Consider the following 22,227-nt stretch of genomic DNA (forward strand, 5'->3'; position numbering starts at 1 on the left):
GGCTTGTGGATTTTTTTTCCAACTCATAATTGCTATTCAAATTTGAGAGTCTTTTGTTAAGATTAAAAAGAAGACTCTAAAATTGAATTTTTTAAAAATTTTATGACACTTTTATGAAGTATTATGGGAAATGTATTAAAAGAAGAAACAATCTTAAATGCACATGCCTATACAAACAACGTATACACACACACACATGAATGTAAGAATTTGTTGGATTGTACTATTGATTTGTTCAAATTTCAAGAAGTGTTCTATTTGGTTTAAATGAGAAGTTCTTTGCTTTTGTTGCCTAAGGTCTCCCCAGCACAATTTCATTGGCTGCCTCTCCAGGTAATTGTCAACTAGCTTCTCTGGTCTTTTGATTCGGGGCACTCCAGCTCATTGGTATCTCCTGTCCTTGTCCAGGGCAAGTGTATTCCACCCTCAGGGCATCTGTTTTGCTTGAACTTTCTGCCTGGAGCACTTTCTTAGATTTGTAATTGGAAATTTCAGTTTGTTTTACATTCTTCTCCTCTCGCTCAGCTATCAGCTTTTAATAAATTTGACCCACAGAGTCCTCTTGAAGATTCCACTCCAGAAGCTCTAATTTTTAAATTATATTCTTTTATTTTACAGTTTTTCAAAACTGTATCGGGTCTGAATGCAGGATATATTTAACTTCTTTATTAGTCTATGGCACAGTGTTTGTCTTGTCCTAGAGCAATATAAACTGAATGAGCACAGCTTATTGTATTCCTGTTTGTATGACAATCATGTCCAACATGGTCAAGGTTTTCAAGGAAGCCTTAAATTATATTTATTGCATGAATTGAGGAAATGTACAAATAAATGAACAGAAAGAAGACATGGCAAATAAAGGCATAAATACAGAAAGAAGCAAGATGAAAATGTGTTCTAAGACAGAACAAATTACAATAAAAATACAAATATTTGTACCCTTATTTTAGTACATTTTTCTTGCGCATTGTATTGTCATTGAAAATAAATAGGTGCCTGCCATCGACAGATACTGAAAAGGAATTTCAGGCATATTTTCTGCCTTCTTGCAACATTCTTTCTTAAAAGGAAGGTGTGTGTGTGTGTGTGTGTGTGTGTGTGTGTGTGTGTGTGTCTGTGTGTGTACATATATATGCATACATGTGCTTCTTGATAACACTTTGATTTTATGATATTAAACATTCATGATATTAAAGCATAATGATTATTACATGTGACAATAACAAATATGTGTGTGAGATCTCTTCAATATCTTTCTCCTTCCTGAAACTCTTCTTAAGGAAAAAATATCCATGTGATAACACCTTAAAGAAGCCTCAACAATTTTCTATCTTTTGTCTCTTTGTAAGCTTTCTTATTTTTTTGTTTTGTTTTCCTCTTTATTTTAAATGAGTTGAGAAATTTTTAAAGATAAGACTTTATTTTTGTTCAGAGATCTGACCTGAACGGGGACTATACCCATCATTGCGACCTTCATGCTGGTACACTTAAAAAACTGCTCTGGATATAACATGGTGAGAGAAAGAGTAGGCAGGGAGACCTTGTAAAATTGGCTCACATAGCTGTTCTCCATTGCATTAATGAACACAGTAAATCATTGATCATATATATATATATATATATATATATATATGGTTTTTTTCAAATATTACTAATATGTCTAAATTAAGAATGATAAACCGTATACAGATAAGATCATATCCTAAATAATAAAGTGCCTTTTCACAGGGGAAGTCTCTACTCATTCTCATACCAGCTAGAGTTTCCCTAAAAGTTTCCAGTTGAAATCTACATTTGTTTGTAGAGCTTCCAGTGATGAACCAGACTGTCAACATCATATTGAATTACTCTAATGTCTCTAAAATTGAATGTGGGCTCACTAGGAGGTCTTTGGAATTCTAAGCACAGCCCTGCAAAGGAAAACATATTTGCACAATGCCATCCTTTCCTCTTGTTTATCTACCATCTTTGCTTATTTGACAAGTAAAAGCCTGGGCCTATCAGAGAATTCTGATTTGTTAAAGGTTTCCTCAAACACTATGTTATAGAACTACAAAATCCTGCATTAAACCTGAAATCAGGTTTTTTTTTTTTTTGGATTTGTTTGCTGTGTGTATGTTTGTAATCTCAAAAGAAAAACAAATAGATGTAGTGACCTATTTTATCTACTAGACCAATCAACTGTTAAGATCACAATTTCTATGAAAAGTATCTGGATTATCTGTATAATGAACTGTCTGTTGAGTCAGAAAGGAATATAAAATTAAGAAAAATAATCTCTTATAGAAAACCAGGAAAGTCCTTAAACAAAACATCTCTTTCATACCTGAAAATTTAGTCTGAAGAATCTATAAATAAAAATATTGACAATGAAAAAGCATGAAATGTACTTAGTACAGTTTCTCAGGATGGTTGATATAGGAATGAAATCTGGAATAAATGGTGAAATCTGTGTATTTCTACCCTTAGTTCTGAGTTTAGAACTTAGAATTCCAACAAAAGTGGTCTTTACCAAGGAAAGGTAACTAGATATAGTGCCTGGTAACAAACTAGGACAGTTAACAAGACATGAGTATACAACTGCTCAGTAGAAAATGGAATTCTAGCTCCTTCCTTCCAGGTAGACATAGAACATCTCTATTACTGGGGCTGTTAAATCTGCTTCAAAGGAAGTCTGTAAACGTCTCCTCGGTTTTAAAATGTTCTTTGTAGGGAATGGGATCTCTAAAGAAGAGCTCACCTTTCTACTCCTGGTGAGGAAGGTATCATATGTGGTGAGAGTATGTCTGCTCATCTTTCTTACCCTTAGCAGATGAATCTGTACCAAATCAGGGTTGAGCATAGACTTCTACTTGTTAAGGAATGTAAATTATTCTTTAACTAGAGATTCACATCTTTAGGAGAATATACATAACTCAAAAAAAATCAGTCTGATCTTTTGTGCACTTTTTTTGTAAGTTATTTTTATATGTATTTATTTCATTATTTAATAAATCATTTTTTAAATTTAATAAATCCTTTAACAAAGGATTTATTTATCCTTTATCTCTTTTATATACCATCTTATTGCTAAATGCAAATACATAGAGAATGATATACAGAGATAGAGAGGAGAGAAAGAGAGAAAATTTTTTCAGTGTTTCCAATAATTACCTTTAGAAATCTAAGTGATCACTTTCTTGTCACAGGATGCTATGAAGCTTGTGAAAAGTAATGAATCAATGAGATTCTGTTACCTTTGTATCATCAGAGCTGTCATTAGCAGAGCAGGAACTAAACAAAGGTTCTTTGAAGAGCTTAACGAATAAGTAAACAAGCACTGCTGATGCTTTGATTATCACTGCTGAAGATCCTCATGTTTATTCCTGTGACACTTTCCGTATAAAAAAGGCACAATCCCTAGGAACAGCTCCCACATTCTATGCCAATATCTGAGAGCCTTTCTAGGCTTGCATGTTAGTTAGAAATCAGAACTGCATATATTGCAAGAGAGCATTCATTATAAAATCTCACACATGTTAGAGAAGAAACTCATGGATCTCATATACAGTTACCGAATTAGAGCTGGTGCCAATTCTTCATTGACAGATAGTTTTCTTATAAGGTTCATGGTAAAGAGCTTAAAATATTTCTATAGAAGATGCTGTATTCTAGGATGATTCATAATTAAGATCATGACTTGCTAAAGGAATGTGAGTAACGAAGCAGCCAAAAATAAAAAAAAATATATGTTCTCAACTACGGAGAAATTATTCCACATTGGCGGTGAATGGGTGACTCACTGGTTTTGAGCATGTATTGCTCCTGTAGAGGAACCAAGTTCTGTTCCCAACACACACATCAAACAGCCCACACCCATGTTTAACTTCAGGTCTATGGGATCCAGCGCCTTCTTTGGCCCTCCAGGGACACATTCATATGTGTGAAATCAAATATAGATTCAAACACACATAATTAAGTTAAAAATCTTACTATACTTAAGACAGTTTGAAGCAAAATAACACTGAAAGTATTAGCTTTTATATTTTTAATTGTTTTATTTCTATTATTTATTTCCGTATTTTTATTTTCAAAATAAAAAAAATTATAAAAGTTTCTATCTTTCCTTTCTTTCCTCTAATCCTTGCCATATATTCGTCCCTTATGTTCTCTCAGATTCATGGCCTCTAATTCTTTAATTGTTGTTATATACACATGTATATTAATTCCTAAATATATAACCGCAACATGCTGAGTCCTTAAAATGCTAATTGTGTGTATATAATTTCAGGACTACTGAGGAAGAGGGTGTAGAGAGATTGTTATAGCCAGAGAAGCAGAAAGTATACTTTGAGATTGGGTGTCCTAGACATATTAAAATATGAATCTAATCAATTTCCTCAACACAGCTCTCTGTACAAGACATGAAAACTTCAAGAAGCACTGTGTTTTAACAAATATTTTAGAGAACACTGTAAACTTATGAGTGCTGATTTTAAAAACAAGGACTTCTTGAATTTTGCATGCAAATGGATGGAAATAGAAAACACTATCCTGAGTGAGGTAAGCCAGACCCAAAAAGAGGAACATGCGATGTACTCTCTCATATTTGGTTTCTAGCCATAAATAAAGAACATTGAGCCTATAATTCGTGATCCTAGAGAAGCTAAATAAGAAGGAGAACCCAAAGAAAAACATATAGGCATCCTCCTGAATATTAACCTTCATCAGGCGATGAAAGGAGACAGAGACAGAGACCCACATTGGAGCACCGGACAGAAATCTTCAGGTCCAAATCAGGAGCAGAAGGAGAGAGAGAACGAGCAAGGAACTCAGGACCGCGAGGGGTGCACCCACACACTGAGACAATGGGGATGTTCTATCGGGAACTCACCAAGGCCAGCTGGCCTGGGTCTGAAAAAGCCTGGGATAAAACCGGACTCGCTGAACATAGTGGACAATGAGGACTACTGAGAACTCAAGAACAATGGCAGTGGGTTTTTGATCCTACTGCACATACTGGCTTTGTGGGAGCCTAGGCAGTTTGGATGCTCAACTTACTAGACCTGGATGGAGGTGGGTGGTCCTTGGACTTCCCACAGGGCAGGGAACCCTGATTGCTCTTTGGGCTGAAGAGGGAGGGGGACTTGACTGGGGGAGGGGGAGGGAAATGGGAGGTGGCGGGGAAGAGACAGAAATCTTTAATAAATAAATAAATTAAAAAAAAAAACCTTGGTCTTTTTGAAATGTGGTCACACACTTCTTCCTTTAGCGTTCAACCTCCTTCCACATACAAATTTAAGCACTTAAATAGATAAGCACTTTACAATAATATTAAAATGTATTCTTCTAGAGATCTTTAATAATAAAAATTTAGATAAATGGTGTCTTTAAACCCCTGTAAGGGGCTGGAGAGATGGCTCAGTGGTTAAGAGCATTGCCTGCTCTTCCAAAGGCTCTGAGTTCAATTCCCAGCAACCACATGGTGGCTCACAACCATCTGTAATGAGGTCTGGTGCCCTCTTCCGGCCTGCAGACATACATACAGATAGACTATTGTATACATAATAAATAAATAAATATTTAAAAAAAAACCTGTTAGCTGAATAAGTTAATATGCTACAGGATAAGGAAACTGTTCTAGTGATTTTGAATTAGAATATATTCTGGTACTTTTATTCTTCCTTAACTCAATAAGTAAATTTGAACCTAATATTAACTTCATTCAATGCCTACAGGAAAAAACAAACTGTACAAATTTGTATCATGTGATTGTATGCATTCAATGAAATGTAAAATGATAGTTTCAAATAAAATAATTTCCACCTAAAATGCATATATATAATATTTTACTTAATTAATTTACATATTTTACATCCCAACTGCAGTTTCCCCTACCTCCTCTCCTTCCATTCCCTCCTGCACCTATCCTTTGAACCCTCCCAAACCACTCCTCCTATATTTCTGTTCATTAAGAAGCAGGCTTCCCATTGGTATCAGCAAACCATGGCATATCAAATTGCAATGAAACTAAGCACTTTCCCTTGTATTTAGGCTGGGCAGCGCAAAGGATGGGCAAGGCAAACAGTATAAGGAATAGTTTCCAAGAGAAAGCCAGAGCATTAGAGATTAGAGACAGACCCTGCTCCCCTTGTTAGGAGTTTCACAAGTAGTCCAAGTTACAAAGCGCTCTCTGTCTCTGTCTGTCTCTCTCTCTCTCTCTCTCTCTCTCTCTCTCTCTCTCTCTCTCCATACACAATACATATATGGATAGGGTTTAGGTCAGTCCCAGATAGGCTTCCTGGTTGTGCGTTCACTCTGTGAGTTCCCATGAGTTAGGTTAGTTGTTTTTGTAAGTTTTCTTGTGATGCCCTTGACACCTCTGGCTCCTATAATCATTCCTCCATCTCTTCAGCAGGATTCCTCTAGCTCAGCCTATTGTCTGGATGTGGTTCTCTGAAGTTGTTTCCATAAGTTACTGAATGAAGGTTCTCTGATGATCATGGGAGTGCTTACCAATCCTATTACAGGAGATGGTTAGTTCAGGCTAGGTATATACAATTGCTAGGTGTCTTAGCTGGGTTCATCCTTGTAGATTTGTTGGAGACTCCCGTGTATCATGTTTTTACCTGACCCCAGAAAGGCTCATTTTCTGGTCATCTCTTTAAGTACTCTACCCCCATTTAATACATTTCCCAAAGTGTCCTTCAGCCATCTTAGATTCCTCTGTTGAGAGTTCTCTGTTTAGGCGTGTACTCCTTTTATATATATATATATATATATATATATATATATATATATATATATGATTATTTCTTCTTTTGATGACTGATTTCTTGAGTTCTTTGTATATTTTGGAGATCAGACCTCTGTCTGGTGTGGGGTTAGTGAATATCTTTTTCCATTCTGTAGTCTGTCGTTTTGTCTTGTTGACTATATCCTTTGCTTTACAGAAGCTTTTCAATTTCAGGAAGCCCCATTTATTAATTGTTTTTCTCAGTGTCTGTGCTGCTAAGGTTATATTTAGAAATTGTTCTCCTGTGCCAATGTGTTCAAGTGTACTTCCCACTTTCTTTTCTATGAGGTTCAGTGTGGCTGGCTTTATGTTGAGGTCTTTGATCCATTTGGACTTGAGTTTTGTGCATGGTGATAGAGATGGGTCTATTTTCAATCTTATCCAATTATGCTAGTTCCATTTGTTAAATATGCTTTCTTTTTTCCATTTGATATTTTTTGCTTCTTTGTCAAAAATCAGGTGTTCAAAATTGTATGGATTAATATCTAGGTCTTCAATTTGGTTCCATTGGTTATCAGTCTGTTTTTATGCCAATAACAGGCTGTTTTCAGTACTGTAGCTCTGTAGTAGAGTTTGAAGACAGGGATTGTGATGCCTCCAGAAGTTCTTTTATTGTATAGGATTTTTTTGGCTATTCTGGGTTTTTTGCTTTCCGATATGAAGTTGCATACCATTCTTTTGAGGTTTGTGAAGAATTTTGCTGGGATTTTGATGCATTGCATTAAATCTGTAGATTGCTTTTTGGTAAGACTGCCATTCTTACTATGTTAATTCTACCTATCCAAGAAAGAGCATGGGAGGTCTTTCCACTTTCAGGTGTCTTCAATTTCTTTCTTCAGAGATTTAAAGTTCTTGTCCTACAAGTCTTCCACTTGTTTGTTTAGAGTTACCCCGAGATTTTTTATGCTATTTGTGGCTATTGTAAAGGGTGATGTTTCTCTGATTTCTTTTCCAGCCCTTTTATCATTTATGTACAAAAGGGCTACTGATTTGCTTTTAATCCCAGGACTCAGGAGACAGAGGTAGGTGGATCTCAAGAAATTTGTTCACATCCCTTAGATTTTCCTATTTTGTGGAACATAGGTTTTTGAAGTATAACCTAATTATTGTCTGAATTTCTTTGATGTCTGTTGTTATGTCTCCTTTTTATTTCTGATTTTGTTAACTTGAATATTATTTCTCCTACTTTTAGTTAGTTTGGATAAGAGTTTGTCTTTTTTATTTCTCAAAGAACCAACTGTTTATGTCATTGATTCTTTATAATGTACTCCTTGTTTATATTTTATTGATTTCAGGCCTGATATTGATTATTTCCTGCTGTCTACTCCATTTGTATGTGTAAATTTTTTTTCTAGATCTTTCAAGTATGCTGTTAAGTCTCTGGTATGAGAATTATCTAATTTCTTTATGTAGGAACTTAGTGAATCCCAGGAAGTCTTAACTTCTTTCTGTGTTTCTTCTTTGGCTCAGCATTAATTTCATAGAGAGTTGTTCAGGTTCCAAGAGTTTGTAGGCTTTCCATTGTTTCTGGTTTTCCGAAACTCAATTTTATTTGATTATGATCTTATAGGATACAGGAAATATTTCAATTTTCTTGTATCTGTTGAGATGTACTTTGTGACGAAGTATGTAGTCAATTGTAGAGAAGGATCCATGAGGTACTGAGAAGAAGGTATATAATCTGTTTTTTGGATGAATCATTCTTGAGATAGTCTTTGTTTCATTTAAAATAAAACATCTGTTACTTTTGATATTTCTCTGTGAAGTTTCTGTATGGATGACCTGTTCTTTACTGAGAGTGAAGTGTTAAAGTCTTCCACCATTAATGTGTTAGATTTGATATGCAATTGAAGAATTAATTAAATTTATTTTACAAATGTACATGTTTCTGTGCCTGTAGCTTAGATGTTCAGAATTGATACACCATCTTGGTGGATTTATCCTTTGATGAATATGAAATTTCATTTTCCATCTCTTTCGATTAATTTTGATTTTAAGAAAACTATTTTGTGAGCATTATGATATTTATACCAACAAACTTCTTGGGTTTCTTTGACTGGAAAATCTTTTTTCAACCCTTGTTTTGAGGTATGTCTGTCTCTGATGTTGAGGTGTATTTCTTTTTTTTATATATATTTATGTAATTTTTATTTAAGTATAATATCAAAATGCAAGGTAGGAATATGAATAAGGGGAATATGATGAAGTGTTGAATATAACTCATTATTTTTCTTATTTATTTTTTTATTACTTTAAAACACACCAACCAAAATTCCTACTCTCTCCCTTCCTCTAACTCCCTCCACATAACCTCAGTCCTAAGAAAGTGCAAGGTACCCTGCCCTGCGGAAAGTGCAAGGCCCTCACTACTACATTTAGGTTGAGCCAGGTATACATCCATAGAGAATGGGATCCTAAAAAGCCAGTACATGCAGTAGAGACAAATCCCAGTGCCACAGTCAGTGGCCCTTCAGTCTACCCCAACTGTTAAACACATTCAGAGTGACTAGTTTGATCCAAACTCATTCACTCCCAGTACAGTTGGATTTGGTGAGCTCCCATAAACTCAGGAAAACTGTCTCAGTGGCTGAAACCCTCATAGTCCTGACTTCCTTGCTCATATTCTCCCTCCTTCCACTCTTCAACTGGACCTTGGGAGCTCAGTCCAGAGCCCTGATGTGGGTCTCTGACTCTGTTTCCATCTGTTGTTGGACAAAGATTCCATTACGCTATTTAAGATAATCATCAGTCTGATTACAAGGCAAGGCCATTTTAGGCACCCTCTCCTCTATGCTTAGGGTCTTAGCTGCAGTCATCTTTGCAGATTCCTGGGAATTTTTTTTAGAGCCAGGTTTCTTGCTAACCCCATAATAGCTTCCTCAATCAAGATATCTCTTTCCTTGCTCTCATATCTGTCCTTCCTTCATCTTGACTATCCTATTCCCTCAAGTTCTTCTCAACCCTCCTCTTCTCCCTTTCCTTCTACCTCCTACCCCCATGCTCCCAATTTTGTCAGATGATCTTGTTTTTTTTTTTTTCCAATTTCTAGGTGGGTCTATATAAGGTTTTCTTTGTGTTTATCTTATTACTTAGTTTCTCTAGGATCATGAACTATAGGTTCAATGTCCTTTGTTTATGGCTAGAATCCACTAATGAGTGAGTACTTACTATATTCATTTTTGGGGGTCTGGGTTACCTCACTCAAGATAGTGTTGTCTAATTCCATTCATTTGCATGCAAAATTCAATATGTTATTATTATTATTATTATTATTTTTACTGCTAAGTAGTACCCTAATGTGTAAATGTGCCACACTTTCTTTAGCCATTCTTCAGGTGAGAGACATCTAGGTTGCTTCCAGGTTCTGGCTATTACAAATAATGCTACTGTAAACGTAGTTGAACAAATGCTTTTGTAGTATGATTGATCATATTTTGGGTATATTCCCCAGAGTAGTATTGCTAGATCCTGAGGTAGGTTGATTCCCAATTATCTGAGAAACCACCACACTGATTTACAAAGTGGTTGCACAAGTTTGCATTCCCATCAGCAATGGATGAGTGGTTCCCTTACTCCACATCCTTTCCAGCATAAGCTATCATTAGTATTTTTGATCTTAGCCATTCTGACAGGTGTAAAATGTTATATCAGGGTTCTTTTGATTTAAATTTCCCTCATAGCTAATGAAGTTGAATTTTTCTTTAAGAATCTTTTGGCCATTTGAAATTCTTCTGTTGGGAATTCTCTGTTTAGCTCAGTACCCTATTTTTTTAATTGGGTTACTTAGAATTTTACTGTCTAACTTATTGAGTTCTTTACATATTTTGGAGATCAGTCCTTTGTCTGATGAGGGATTGGTGAAGATCTTTTCCCATTTAGTAGGCTGGCTTTTAGTCTTATCGACTGTTTCCTTTGCTTTAGGAAGCTTTTCAGTTACGTGGTCTGTGTCTGTTTGACAGAAATCTTCAGTTTCAGTGATGGCTGTTGCAGAGCTGTTGGATTCCCCTGGAATTAAGAGCAAGGCCTAACAGTTATGCTGGTATGGGAGATATGAGATAGGAGGGGGAAGTTCCCAGGACAGAAACGCCACTCACTCTTTGTTGCTGGTGTGGTCTGTGACTCAGTGGTATAAATTTTCTGGGGTCTGTGAGCAGGGTCCAGGTCCAGCAGAACCAGTTACTATCTGTGACATTTAGGACGTAGAGAAGGGTTCTGGGCCCAGAGTTCAGGGAGAGGTACAGTTCTGCTGGCAGGTGGGTCACTCAGCATTTCTGGGTTGTGTGGTCTGGGTTTTCTTGGCAGAAGTTTTCCAGTCTGCCTAATGTGGTCTGTATGTTACTGGTGGAAGTCCACTGGGATTGGGAGTGGGGGTCCCGAAGCATCTTGGTTAGGGACATGAAAGTGAAATTTTAATAAATTAATTCGCTTTCCCTAATTTTTCACTGTTGCATTTGTCTATTTTCTATATTGATATTCTTGCACCTTTGCCTTGCTGGGCTTGAAGGAACTCCTATAATCAACCACAATTTATTCTGACAGTTAATATAGTACTTAGTTGGGGGAATGAATTACCTTTATTATGCAAACCAACTAATCTCAAGAATAAAGCCCTACAATCCTAAACATCTCACTGTTTGGTCTCCTGACTGCAACTCAGTGTCTTTCAAAGTGATTCTAATTGTCCAGGTCAGATCTTCCTCCATCATTCCCATCCTAGGGTTCCTGATTCACCTTCTCTCTGACTTGTGCTTTCTCACCATATAGCCTAGAGTGGTGACTGACCTAAGACCCCTTGCCCTATGGATTTGTAAAGGTAATAAATTTTATACCCACCCCATAACATTCATTTTCATGACTATGAATCTTACACCAATTAAAGCAAGTCAGAAGTATAATAGAATTATTATATAACAGAACTTTAAGGATGTGAAATGATACAATATAAAGAGTTCATTTTAAATTACCTAGCACATTTGCATCAGGAGATGCATATTGAGTGATAATATCACATCAAAAGTACCACAATATCCTGATTATTTGTCAAAAATGAAACACATAACTATAAATTTATTACTTAAAATAATCTAGTTTAAGAATTTGAAATATATTTGGGTAGAGAAACTTGCCTTATCAATATTAGCAGGCAGCAGTGGCTGTTAAGAGAAGGAGACTAAATTTTATATAGGGAGATAACAGTCAGCTCTACATATTTTACATGCCAGTAACAATAATGATCTCAGTAGGTTTTGTGTGTGTGTGTGTGTGTGTGTGTGTGTATTATATAAGTAACAATAGTGATTAATGGATAGTGCATGAGCTCGAGAGAGAATGGTGGATGGAGGAATACTTTGTTTAGTGTTGGTGTTTTTATCTTTCTTTCCTTTTAGAGGGTGGGAGTACTGGGCATTGAAGTCCTAATCACGAAAAAGATCTTTCTTCCTCACACTCACATCTTTCCATCATTGGAAAATTACTTAGTGTTTCAAAATGTTTCCTTATGTGATCACAATGAAATATACATGACATTTGCCTTAGAAATGAGTATGCAAAATGAGTTCCAGACCAGCTAGGGTTATTACACAGAGAAACCCCACCTCAAAAAACAAAAGAAAGAAAGAATCTCTTGTAAACAAGAAAAAGGACAAGAAAAAAAAAAAACAGGCCAACTTAAAAGTACAAGGGGGAAAAATGTACTCTTTCTCTGATGAGTCTAGGTAAAGTCTGTTGACAGCTGAGAGTTAAAAACTTTAGCAAAATAGCATCATTTTATGCAAGGATTGTCTACAAAATTTGATTTATATAGAAATATTTTTAAGAAGTATAAAACCTGTAGTAAATTATATTCAAAACCTTAGAGCATATGGTCTTCCAGTGTTTGCATCTAGAAACTTAACTTTATTGTAGTTTTGCAAGATACCCCAATTTTAGTTCTAGATACTCTCTAACCCTTCAACATCCCTGCAGCCCATGGTTTTATTTCACTAGAATGCATTCTCATTCAAGCTACCTCAGAAGTCAATTGATAAACTTGATTATGGAAATGGGAAAAGAGATACAAAGCTGGTTTCGTTATATCCCTTTGGGCAAAGTAACCACAAAATTCTAAATTCCTGTACATAATTAGTACTAAGGTACTTGAGTAAAACACTCTCTAGATGACCTTAGATATATTCTATTCTTTTCTTCAGCAACTTTATAGCTAATTCTATGCCAACTTGATAAAAAGTTTGTGTTATGTTTGGAAGAAAGACTCTTAATTGACATGCATATTGGCCCCAGGACAACCCAGAAGTGTATTTCCATAGATGATGACTGATGTGGGAAGACCCAAGTCATGGTAAGCAGTGTTGTGCCAGGAATGGTGGTCCGGAATGTTCAAAGAAAGCTGGCTGAACAAAGGTACCATAATCAGCACCTGTCTATGACCTCAACTTCTGCTATAGATTCATGCCCTGCTTGAGTAGTTCCTTTTCTGAATTTAATGATAAACTGTGACATGGAAGTATATGTCAAATAAAAACTTTACTACCCAAGTTGTTTTAGTTTGAGTATTGTATTACAACTGTAGAACCCCTATAACAAGTTTTAGGTTTATATGCATACTAAAATTTTTCTTTTAATAAATTCCAACTATGCTTCAAAGTCACTTATCAGGGAAAATCTATAGTTAATTAAATAATCATGTATCCCTGAGTAGAGAAGAGAAATCCTTAGGCTTCTGGTGGTAGTTCTGAGTTACGGCTCTTTTTGATACACAGGTAAGAGAAAAATGAAGGAGGGAAGAAAGGCAAGAAGGAAAGGAGGGAGAAAGAGAAGATAAGCAAAGAAAGATAATGGGGGGAAAGGGTAAGATGCACCATTGATGCCTAGCTGTCTGTTATATTTTCCTAACAGCCATTCTCCTTGGAAGGCATCTGAGAAGTAGAAAAATTTGAGCCTCTTTTCTACCTCCATATAAAAGACAGCAAAGAATGACAGCACCAGTAGGCTTTTTATTATCTTCTCTCTCTTATGACACTTTACACTGGATGAGATTTTAGTCAAAATGTGAGACAAGGATGGCATTTTCCTCTTACCATGGGGGAAAAAAATCAAGTGTCAGTCACTGATGGCACTTAAAAAGCAACTTCTACTGACTGACAATTTTTAAACCAATATTACTTAGCCCAAGGAGTAACTGAGATATCAGACTTCTAAGTTAAGACTATGGTTTAGAAACTCCAGGAGGTTGCCATGCTCTTGCTGTTTAACACATGTAAGTAAGGGATCCTACAAAACTGATGCTCAAAATCCCTTTTCATTCCACTAAATCCCCTTACCAATTTCTCTCCTGGGCTGGAGTCTCATGGCCACTTTGGTCTTTTGAAGATTGTTTTTTTTTGACTTACATCCAGGAGAATCACTCCAGGCCAAGATGGGCTCTTGTAAGTGCCCTAGTCAAGGGGAGCTGCCATTCTTCAGCTAAAGGCTGGATTGAGCACTGTAGGTGGCAGCTATTCTATAGCAAGAGTAAACAAGCCTACAAGAACAGGCTGAACTAGGAAAGTACTTGGGAAGGATGCTTAAAAGAGAAGATAATGTTTATCTGGTCCTGCAGACCTTGCTGTGCTTGTTTCTTTTTATTTTTCTGTTATGGAGTACAGCAGTGATTTATAAAAGAATCTTCAATTTCCTTAAAAGATTGAAGAGCTATTGAAAACTGCTGCATTTCATAGCAATACTTCTGTGACCTTAATATTTGAAAAGATTTTTAGATTCCTTTGAAATTATGACATATTTAGAGGAAATTAGCATGACAGATAAAAGTCAATAAATTAATTTTGTGATTATGAAGGTATTGATTTTTAAGAATTTGTCAAGGAGTAAGATAATTTGATCAAAAATGTTCAGAAGTGAGAAACACATTTAGGGACTGGAAATATAGCTCAGTTGCTGAGGTGCTTGTTTAACATGTACAGAACACAATATTTGATGCCCAAATCAGATATTTCTGGTATGCTGCCACGGGCCTGTGATTTCAGTACTCAGAAAGTGAAAGAAAAATGATCAGAAGTTCTGGGTCATCCTCCTTGGCTTCCTAGTAAAGTTAAAGCAACCTGGGATGGATGAGACTCTATCTTAAAAGTGAATATTCCTATTTTATGAAATATTGACTGTGAAGGAGCTAAGTACAAAAAAAAAAACCCATTTCATTGTGTGGGCTACTAAGCTGATCCAACATGTATGTTCTAAAGGTATCATGGCTTCCAAATTTGGGTCTAAGAATATGATGCTTTGGAGAGGGTCTTCTTTTGTTTTCACAGAGGATGAGACCCTGTGGATTGCTTCTATCCAATATGGTATGATAGACCATGCCCTCCTGAAAGGTTGCTGTGAACACCCTCAAAAAAAAAAAAAAAAAAGAAATATTGAATGTAAGGCTTAATATACACCTTTTAGTACTGACTGTTCACCTGTATAATGGAGTAGATACTAGGAGCCAAGTTTCCTTCATGTATGAGAAAATATACACTGTATACTTTTATCTTAGAAATAAAAAGTACAGTTTCTAATAAAATAAATTACTTTTGTAGTAGTGGGAAGACATAAATGTTTAAGTCAAATCATTACAAGCCATAAACTTTTTGTAGTATAAATCACAGAATATTTTGCATTCATATCAAAACAGAAGTTTGAGAAATTATCTTAAATACTATGATAGCTCTCCTAGATATCTTTCAAGAATAAGTCTTTTTTTAGATTGTCTGTTTGTATTTAATCATCAATTAATTTATCCTACCTTGTGTTTCAAGATAACCAAGCAGCATTACCAAACAGACAAAGCACTTCTTTGAATATAAAATGTCCTCCAAAACTCATGATTAAAAAGTTGATCTCATGCTATTGAACCAAATCATAGACATTGGACCATGGATAATTGCATTACCAATGCATTACTCTACCAATGGATTTATTAGTGAGAGGTGGAAGAAAACATAACCTGGGTTAAGAAAAGTTTCTTGTCCCTGCCCATAAATTTAGTCCATCTCTGTTCACTAGAATCAAGTAATATATTGATATTTCATTTGTATTTTAATAAATAAAGCTTGCCTGAAGTTCAGAGAGTAAAGCAGCCTTACAGACAAGGCTGTGGTAACACATATTTTTAATCCCAGTAGTCATACTAGTTAGCCATAGAAACTGGGCAGTATTGGTACACAACTTTCATCCCAGCCCTAGAGAGGAATATAAATGGGAGGAGACAATGCTCAGACACAGTCTCACTCTGAGATTCCTGTAGGCAGGATGGCCATTTCAGGCTGAGTAGAGGAAAGAACAAGTGACTGGATGTTCTGTTTTTCTGGCCTTCAGGTTGAACCCCAATATCTGTCTTCAGATTTTATTAATCATGCTACAAAGTGAAATGTATTGTTCTGTTTTGCTTCTTGTATTTTGCTCTTTATCCTTTCCTCAGGCACAAACCAGTGGGGATGCTATTGCCATGAATTAAATATTATATGACTATGAACCAAAGTTAACCCTTACATTCTTGAAGTTTTTAAATTCAGATATCTGTCATATGAACAATAAAAATATTCATCCAGCAGCACTCAAACATATGGGTGTATATATATGTATATATTTATACATATATAAATATGTATAAACATATACAAATATATTTATGTATATATTTATGTATATATATACTTATATACCCATATTATAAACTGTATGTTAGCACATATGTCATGTAGTATTATATGTATATTTTTACATAGTACATTTTTCCAAAACCCCACATATCCCACATATCTTCCCTACATCCTCATCTGTTTATCTTAATGCTCTTTCTCACTCTATCTTTAGAAATCAAGCAAATATAACAAAAATTTAATTTATGGAGCTAACGCCATCTTTGTTACTCTACAGAGCTACAATAATAAATACTATATGGTATTGACATATAAAGAGACATGTTGTTCAATAGAATAGAATTGAAGACCCAAATATATATATATATATATATATATGTGTGTGTGTGTGTGTGTGTGTGTGTGTGTATATATATATATATATATTTGTGTGTGTATATACACACACACACACATTTGAACACCCGATCTTTCGATAAAGAAGCAAGAAATACACACAGTGGAAACACACACACACACATCACACACACACACAAAAAAAAAACAGTATATTCAACAAATGTTGATGGTCAACTCGATATCTCTATGTAGAATACATTTAGATCCATTCTTGTCACCCTGCACATATGTCAGTGCAAGTAGATGAAAGACCTCAACATAAAACCAGATGCACCAAACCTGACAGAAAAGAAAGCTGGAAATAGCCGTGAATGAATCAGCAAAGGAGACAACTCCCTGAATATAACACCATGGCACATACACTAAGATCAACATTAATAAATAGGACTACATGAAACTTAACAGGTTCTGTAAGTCAAAGGACATCAACAATCAGAGGTGCTAGACGACAGAGTGCGAAAGACGTTTTTTACCAACTTCACATTCATTAGAGGACTAATATCAAAAATATACAAATAACTCAAGAAACTAGACTATTAAAAACAAACAACAAGAACAAAAACCAATGATGCAATTTAAAAATGGAGTACAGAACTAAAGAGAGGAAGTTCAAATGTAACTTGGATGGATTTACCTGCTCTTTAGACTATCATCTTATTTGGTTGCCTTGTTAAGCCTCAGTGCGAAGGGTTTTGCCTTGTATTATAATATTGTGCTATATTGTGTTTGGCTGCTATCTCTGTAGGCCTGCTTTTTTCCTAACAAGAATGGAGCAGGAATAGATCTAAAAAGCAGAGAAGGTTATGGGAAGTTGGGAGGAAGAGAGGAAAGGCAAAGTCACAACTATGAGCCATCCTAAGACTTCTAGCAGTAGTGGAGAAGCCTAAACTGGCTTTTTTTTTTGTAATCAGATTGGTGAACACCCTGACTTTCATTATAGAGCCTTCAGCCATCAACCGATAGAACCAGATGTAAAGATTCACAACAAAGCACCATGCCGAGCTCCAGAAATTCATCTGAATAGAAGAAGAAAGGGATATATGAGCAGGCAAGTCAAGATCATGAGGGAAAAATCTACAGTGACAGCTTAACTAGGCTCATGGAAAACCAGGAACTCTATCCAGACAGCTGTGCAGCCTTTAAAGGGCTGACTGGACCCTGAATATATGGAAGACAGTGGTGAAGATTGGACTGTCTGCGAGACACCTGACAGTAGGACCAGGATCTGTCCCTGATGCATAAACTAGCTTATTGGAGTTCATGATCTATGATGGGATGCCATGCTCAACTTAATTCAGTGGAGAGGGTCTTGGTCCTAAGTTAACGTGACAGATTTTGTTGGCTTCCCATGGGAGCCCTTCCCCTTTAAGAGGAGAAGATTCAGAGTAGGCTGGGGGAAGAGATATGAGGGAAAAGTTGGAGGAAGAACTGCAGATGGAATGTAAAATGTAATTTAAAAAATAAACTAAAACAAAAAGGAAGATATTACAAAAAGGAAGAAAAAAGCAAGAAAAAAAGGAAGGAAGGATGAAAGGAATGGGGAAGGAGTAAGGGGTAAAGCTTAAAATTGCGGAACTAAATTCTCACTAGCTAAGTCTGACATCCTTTTCATCATCTTACTTCAACATTCAATTCATTAAATCTTTATAGACATTGTATTAACGATTTGTAGAGTTTATCAGTCTTATTCTTTGAATCTCTGTGTAAAAAATATTGTTCAAAGCTGGGTGGCGGTGGCCATACCTTTAATCCCAGCACTTGAATGGGAGAGGCAGGTGGATCTCTATGATTTCTGGGCCAGCCTGGTCTAAAGAGCTAGTTCTAGGACAGGCTCCAAAGCTACAGAGAAACCCGGTCATGGGGGGAAAAATGTTCTTATCTTGTTTTACATTATGGGAGGAAATGAGTCTTCCTCCTGCTTTTTCTTTTTTTTTATTTCTAGATAAAATTACACATAAAGGTTACAGGTGAGAAATTGCTGTTTTTAGCACTGTCAGAACTTCTCTCAAGAGCATGTGATTTGCCAGTTTGATATAGAGTCCGCCAGAACAATGTCATTGGCAATGTCTTCACTCTATTTCATGATATGGTTGGCAGTATTTAGGTACATTATTTTGTTATTGCAATTGGAGAGATACTATTGATAACACACATGAAAGAGTTGGAAACATAGTGATTATGCATTCTTGCAGTAAAGAAGAAACATTAATAGTGACAAGTTCCTGTCTCTACCTTACCCTCAAAAGTCCTATGTTCATATTTTTCAAAGCCTTTTCAACTTTATTACATTTAATAGAGGCAATCAGTTTTCAAAGGTTCAAAATGTTGTATTAGCAGCATATTAAAACTAAATCTAAGGGCTCTGCCAAGACATCTTTAGGCAATCAGTAGTAGCTCATTTACATTTAATCTATTCCATTCAAATTTTAGCCCTGTCTTCTTTAATTTAGAAGATTTATGTTTATCTTTCAGTCATAAATACCCAGGCAGTACATAATAGCGAGGTCCGACATCTTCATAACCATGTTGCTTTCTTCCCTTACCATCTACAGCGCCTTCCCAGTTGAAAGATACTGCCATTTCATTCCATCCCTGTTTGTTATAAGATGTGGGATTCATTCCATGGGATGGCAAATAATATAATGTATACCCTTTATTTGTCTTTTTCCCACAGCTTCAAATAACAGAGCTGAGGATAATATAACAAGGCAGATAAAACACTTCTACAAACCCATAAGCTTCAGTGAACTCTTCAACATTTCACAAGTGCATTTCTCAAGTGTGTCTCAAGCTCTTCTTATTCCCCTTTCAGGACCCTGACTTCTGCATGGAATAACCGAGGAGTCTAATGATTTCAAATGCTTCTGAGGTTTTGTTACATTTACTGTATAGCACAGTTTTCTCATCTTGACCTTCTGTAAAAGAGTGTAAATCCATATCTTTGAGTTTATATTCTTCTGTGAAGACTAATATCTCTATAATTTTTTTTTTCTTTGTGTGCTTCTGAAAACTCTGGTAAGAGTCTTTAAGGATCCTTTCATCTGTGATGGAAAATTCGAAGGTAATGCAGGCAAACTCTCACCCCACATATTCATTATCAAAGAACCTACGCCGATCACCATCTTTTCCTGTTCTCTAAAGACATTATATACATTTTGTGGGAGATGTGTTTTTTTCCTGAGATCTTATTATTTGAGTAATATGTCTTTTATATTTTCAACATGTCTATAAATATCATCTGGATAAGGAAACCAAATTTTAGTTGAAGTACATCCTTGTAGCTTGAGCATTAGTTGTAATTAAAGTCATATTAAATGCTTCAAAAATACCCCCTGATTTCAGAATAAAACAAAACAAACAAAAGCTTGTGAATAAGATAGAACATTAAATCTATTGTCATTTTATCTTCACGCCATAGTCCCAGTAGTGGCTTTTTCTGTCAGAATTCTCAAACATCAAGATAGCACAAAGAAATGAATCCCTACTCTAATTTATAAGAAGTCCCACCACGGGAGCATGCCTGGCACGATCGGTATTATGTCACCATGGTGAGATCATTTAGAGTTTCAAGAACACATTCTTCTTATCTGCCTATATAAAAAATGAGAAGTTAGAAAAGCAAGGTCTCAGTGTGCAGCCGAAGTTTATTGAGAATATAGCACACAAAGACACAGACTGCATGAATGAAAGAGAACTCTCACATTAGAAACTTGTAGCAAATGTAAAAACTTTTATATGTTGGTGTTGGAGGAGATCCTCAAAATTAACTGGTTTGAAATATCACAAGGGAAGGCTTAATTTATGCAGGAAAAGAAAGGTGTCTTAGTTAGGTTTTCTATTATGCTTAAAAAATATGACCAAGAGCAACTTTTATCAAATACAGAGACCACGAAGGAATGCTGCTTACTAGATTACACTAATGGCTTGCTCAGCCTGCTTTTCTACAGCACTTTGGACCAGAAGGACTAAAACACCACTCTCTACTGAGATCTGCGCACTCCCACATTAATCAACAAGAGAAGAATCTAGAAGAGCAAATTCTCAACTGAAGTTACTTCTTCCTAAATGACTCTGCCTTATTTTGAGATAAAATAAAACTAGACAGGACAAAAGAGTAGGCACCTGATTTTACACCCTGCCCCCAAAGAAAACTTGAAATCCCATCAAACTTTCTTCCTACCTGGATAATCTCTGTGTTTGTGAGGGAAAACAGGAAGTCAGCATATTAAGTGTTAAGCTCTCGTTATTTGGAGATGATATGATAATATACATAAGCGACCCCAAAAACTCTACCAAAGAACTCCTACGGCTGATAAACACCTTTAGTAATGTGGCAGGATACAAGATCAACTCCAAAAAAATCAGTGGCCTTCCTATACACTAAGGATAAGGAAACAGAGAGGGAAATCAGAGAAGCATCACCTTTCACGATAGCCACAAATAGCATAAAATATCTTGGGGTAACTCTGACCAAGGATGTGAAAGATCTATTTGACAAGAACTTTAAGTCTTTGAAGAAAGAAATTGAAGAGGACACCAGAAAATGGAAAGATCTTCCTTGCTCCTGGATTGGGAGGATCAACATAGTAAAAATGGCAATCCTACCAAAAGCAATCTATAGATTCAATGCAATCCCCATCAAAATCCCATTAAAATTCTTCACAGATCTGGAGAAGACAATAATCAACTTTATATGGAAAAACAAAAAACCCAGGATAGCCAAAACAATCTTATACAACAAAGGAGCGTCAGGAGGCATTACCATCCCTGACTTCAAACACTACTACAGAGCTACAGTATTGAAAACAGCTTGGTATTGGCATAAAAACAGAGAAGTCGACCAATGGAATCGAATAGAAGACCCTGACATCAACCCCCAAACCTATGAACACCTGATTTTCGATAAAGGAGCTAAAAGTATACAATGGAAAAAAGAGAGCATCTTCAACAAACTGTGCTGGCAAAACTGGATGTCAACCTGTAGAAGAATGAAAATAGATCCATATCTATCACCATGCACAAAACTCAAGTCCAAATGGATTAAAGACCTCAATATCAGTCCGAACACACTGAACCTGATAGAAGAGAAAGTGGGAAGTACTCTACAACACATGGGCACAGGAGACCACTTCTTACGTATAACCCCAGCTGCACAGACATTAAGGACCTCATTGAATAAATGGGGCCTCCTGAGACTGAGAAGCTTCTGTAAAGCAAAGGACACTGTCGCTAAGACACAAAGGCAACCCACTAACTGGGAGAAGATCTTCACCAACTCCGCAACTGACAAAGGTCTGATCTCCAAAATATATAAAGATCTCAGGAAACTAGACCGTAAAAGGCTAACCAACCCAATTATTAATGGGGCATTGAGCTGAACAGAGAATTTTCAACAGAAGAACTTCAAATGGCCCAAAG

The sequence above is a fragment of the Microtus oregoni genome, unplaced genomic scaffold (assembly GCF_018167655.1).
Source record: "Microtus oregoni isolate MIOR12 unplaced genomic scaffold, Mior012 000021F_ref0000039, whole genome shotgun sequence".
NCBI lineage: Eukaryota > Metazoa > Chordata > Mammalia > Rodentia > Cricetidae > Microtus > Microtus oregoni.